The sequence below is a fragment of the Haliotis cracherodii genome, unplaced genomic scaffold, assembly GCF_022045235.1.
Source record: "Haliotis cracherodii isolate W230 unplaced genomic scaffold, xgHalCrac1.p SCAF_9, whole genome shotgun sequence".
NCBI lineage: Eukaryota > Metazoa > Mollusca > Gastropoda > Lepetellida > Haliotidae > Haliotis > Haliotis cracherodii.
This window is the reverse complement of record NW_027266343.1, coordinates 549,646-554,695: the sequence shown is the minus strand read 5'-3', so window position 1 is coordinate 554,695 and position 5,050 is coordinate 549,646.

Here is a 5,050-nt window from a genome sequence, read left to right as displayed (position 1 = left end):
TATATATTTGACAAGTTGGGATATATACTTCACATGGGGGGCACGGGTGGCCCAGTCGTCTGAGGCGCCTCAAATCACTGTGCAGAATTGCGTCCCTTGGGCACGCCAGAAACCTATGATTGTGGGTTAGAATCCCGGTTCGCCCCGATTATTTTTCTAGGTTTGTCAGCACCATACCCGTGCTCGTGGGTTTCACCGAAGTGGTGAACGTCTGAGACCTGCATCACTTGGGTTTTTCCTCCCACATAAAGCTGACACGCCGCGATAACTGGAATACTGTTAAACCCAACTTACTCGCTATACTTGACATGTTGTGATAAGCAACCGATTTGTTATTCTTACTGTACATCCGGCTTAATCCAATTATCAGTGTGCTAATTGTTACCTAAGTTAACATTAATTATACTTCACTATATAATGTGGTGTCATTATCATGCAAATTAGTGTTTTGGGTTGAATGCTTTAAAGTAAAACAAATCTGTATGTCTGTGTTATGTATTTTTTGCTCAGGATTGCACAAGGTAAAGTAATGTACACTGTGTCTGAGTGGGGTATTCATGTCGAACTGCGGCATGGTATGTCAGTGCGACAGCACTATGAAACTCAAATTTGTACTGACTTGTACAAGCAAACAGACACACACACTCACACACACAACACACACGCGTGCATGCCCATCGCACGCACGCACGCACGCACACACACACACACACGAACACGCACACTCACACTCACACTCACACTCACACGTCCCTATTTGAGTACAATAACCTTGAACGCGACATTTCACCTCACCTCACTTCACACGTAACGTATGTATCTGACGTCATCCATCCTCGTGTGTTACAAGTATCAGTGACACATGTGTTGTGCGCTGGGGTGTCTTTGGGGTCACGTTTCAACTGTCATTATCATGCAAATTAGTGTTTTGGGTTGAATGCTTTAAAATAAAACAAATCTGTATGTCTGTTATTTGGGTATTTTTTTGCTAAGGATTCACAAGGTAAAGTAATTTGCTTGGCTGTTTGTAGAGGAAAACGGAATGTTTTTAATATTACACAACAATTCTAAAACCGTCGCATGACCTTGACCTAGATTGTTTGTGTTTGTGCACTTTGCGTGGAAGGGGTTAGCGAGTGCTTGTTCTGAATACATTAATAAAGTCTTTGAATTCAAATGCTGTATAATTATAAGCATGAAACGTATACGGTTGAAATGAAACCCCAAGGACATTCTTTCCCAACAAAATATATATCACAGATTTCAGATTAATAAATACGGGTTGCCCAGTTGTCTAAGGCGTCGCGATTCGCTGTGCAGAGGTGGGTCCCTTGGGCACGCCAGAAACCTGTGATTTTGGGTTCGAATCCCGGTTCGCCCCGATTGTGTTTCTAGGTTTGTCAGCACCATACCCGTGCTCGTGGGTTTCACCGAAGTGGTTAAACGTCTGAGACCTGTATCACTTGGGGCTTTCCTCCCACATTAAGCTGACACGCCGCGATATAACTGGAATACTGTTAAAAGCGGCGTTAAATCCAACTCACGGGACGAACAGGGATTCATATATATTAGGTTTCTGGCGTACCAAGGGGACACAACTCTGTCGAATTGCGACGTAGTCGACGAGAGGGCCATCCATAATAGTATTCAAGTCATATCACTGCGTGTTTTGTCTCCATGTTCGTGTTAAAGTCATATCACTGCCTGTTTTTCCTTTCTGTAAATCAGCCGTCGAAACACTACAATGTGTTGAGAACAAGTTAAAAGTAATTCTGGTTAGTTCTCAATGCTGCAACTAGGGGACGTAACTCTGTCCATCATGATACAGAACATCGGACACCCTTAACCTTCGACTTAATAAACAGTAAATATCACAGTGTGAGGCGTTATAATCCCAGTATGAGTTGCATATGTGGAAACTACGGTGAGTGTTAACATGTATTCCGGGGCGTGTGATATTGTGCTTGAGTATTGCTATAAGCGGCGCAAAACGTAACTCACTTAATAATATGTATTCCCATACCGTGGAGATCCGGGGTAGAATAGGTCTTCAGCAACCCATGCTTGCCATAAAAGGCGACTATGCTTGTCGTAAGGGGTGACTAACGGGATCGAGTGGTCAGGCTCGCTCACTTGGTTGATGCATGTCATCGATCCCAATTGCATGGATTGATGCTCATGATGTCAGTCACTTGATTGTCTGGTCGAGACTCGATTATTTACAGACCGCCGTCAGATAGCTGGAATATTGCTTAGTAAGGCGCTAAACAACAAACAAAGAAAACCATGCATACCTCCACAGGGGTTATGTTGTCCAATCTAAACACGTGGTCACATTACATGCTAGAACTATACTAGCATTTATCAGGTCAATATGTATTCCCACAAGGAAAATAAATTAAACTAAGAAAAGGAATCACTTCTTACAACATTTCAACTGCTTCTATAAAGGCGTGTACTGCAGTGGAATAAGTGGGGTTTCATGCCGCCGTAGGTATAAGAAACATGCCCCGACTTTTATCTTTACTGAATTGGCAGAGAGATCCTCGACGGCAATCCACACTGCGTGTATCTGTTATAGAAGTTGAAGTTAAAAACGGGTAGATACCCTGATTAAATATCTGTGTCCCGGGGAGAGTTTACCAATTCTCGGGGATAGGTCGTAATTCACCCGATAAGAAACTCGGGTACTGTCAACAACACGTGACGGGAATATTGAAATGATTGGGCGTCTTCGGCTATCGTATTAGAATAAGATGACTGTGCATATGTGTCTTGTTATTGATATTCAAAAGCACATTTTTTTTTAATTATGTACTGTTTCAGACCGGGCTCACGTTCTGTCTGAGCCGTGGTATATCAGCTGTCTCTTTGGTGCCGTGTAAAGGCACTTTGTGATCGTGTGTGTGTATGAGTGCGAGCGTGTGCGTGTTTGTTTGTGTATGCTAGACTAACATTTAGTCTCTGAAATGAACATATTTTACAGAAAGAAAACAGTTGTTAAATTGAAGAAAATATAATAAATAGAGGCCAAGAGACTTTTTCAGATACTGCGGTGTTTGCGCAAGTGTCTGCATGTGTGTGCCAGTGTTTGTGTGCGATCCTTCTAGCAACGCACTCTCGCTACTCCTCGCTTCGTCAGTTCCTTTTCGCGAAGTTGATGGCGCTTGATGATAAAGTCGGGATCGTACAATAGACTGCTTTTAACATATATGTCAACGATTTGAAAAGTTTTTAAAAAGGTGAACGCGTTGAGGCATGATAGCGGACCTTAGTGACTGAACAAAGAAAGTAAACTTATCATGGCGTACAGGATGTGGGCCCCTCCTTCCATCCCGGCGACCATCTTCTTCTCATCAGACCTAGTTATGCAAACCGCCAGTCACCCACATCACGCCACACCCACATCACGCCACACCCACATCACGCCACACCCACATCACGCCACACCTACATCAAGCCACACCCACATCACGCCACACCCACATCACATCACGGTTTGGTTTGGTTTGTTATTTAACGCCGCACCCATCAATATTCCAGCTATATGATGGCGGTCTGTAAAATAATCTAGTCTGGACCAGACAATCCAGTGATTGATATCATGAGCATCGATCCACGCAATTGGGATCGATGACCTGCATCAACCAAGTCAGCGAGCCTGACCACCCGATCCCGTTAGTCGCCTCTTACGACCAGCATAGTCGCCTTTTACGACAAGCATGGGTTGCTGAAGACCTATTCTATCCCGGATCTTCACGGGTGTCATCACTTCACAGACACACAACTGGCGCAGGACGCTGTTCAATGAAGCAATCTTAGCACTACGACTTGAAAGCATCTTGCAATGACATTTTTTGTTCAAAACATCATATTTTCCTGACATGCCATAGGGCGAGGAAGATGTTATGTTTTTAGTCCACGTCGGGGATTATGACACGAGAGTTTATTGATGAGTTCTGATGCTCCCATTGATAGATTTGACCTTATTACATTAAATCGAGATATGTTTCAAAATAATACACTTCCACGTTGATACACTTTTGCCAACGATGTTGAGAGACTTTATCACAGTTTCGTAGTAATCCTGCTCATGGCTGTCTATATTGTTCTCCGCAGCTGCTGACGTCATCGAAATTGGTTCCGACAGAGCTGTTTTCATGTTTGGGAACATATCGCAGTGGCCGAGACAGATCGGGAGAATAAGGTGGGAGCTGGGAGAGTTTAAACCTACACTCGTGGATTGTAGCCGTGGCAACCATTGTCCTGATGGAAGAGTACACCCTTCTTTAGCGTCTTGTAGTCATCCCTTTCTCGTGTTGCTGACGTCACATGCCTTCCGGGACGGGGACGGGGGCCCCCTTCAAGGTTCTCCCTGGCGTGCTTTAACTCTGCGCCCCACCTCTTTACAGTGGTATCGTCCCCAGAGTTGATCACTGCACGTTCCCTTCTGGTGTTGCTGACGTCACATGCCTTCCGGGACGGGGACGGGGGCCCCCTTCAAGGTTCTCCCTGGCGTGCTTTAACTCTGCGTCCCACCTCTTTACAGTGGTATCGTCCCCAGAGTTGATCACTGCACGTTCCCTTCTGGTGTTGCTTACGTCACATGCCTTCCGGGACGGGGACGGGGGCCCCCTTCAAGGTTCTCCCTGGCGTGCTTTAACTCTGCGTCCCACCTCTTTACAGTGTTATCGTCCCCAGAGTTGATCACTGCACGTTCCCTTCTGGTGTTGCTGACGTCACATGCCTTCCGGGACGGGGACGGGGGCCCTCTTCAAGGTTCTCCCTGGCGTGCTTTAACTCTGCGCCCCACCTCTTTACAGTGGTATCGTCCCCAGAGTTGATCACTGCACGTTCCCTTCTGGTGTTGCTGATGTCACATGCCTTCCGGGACGGGGACGGGGGCCCCCTTCAAGGTTCTCCCTGGCGTGCTTTAACTCTGCGTCCCACCTCTTTACAGTCCCGACTACTTGCTGTTGTTATACTGTATATATGCTTATAACGAACTACGGTTATAACGAACTAAAATTAGTAGTCCCTTTGAGTTCGT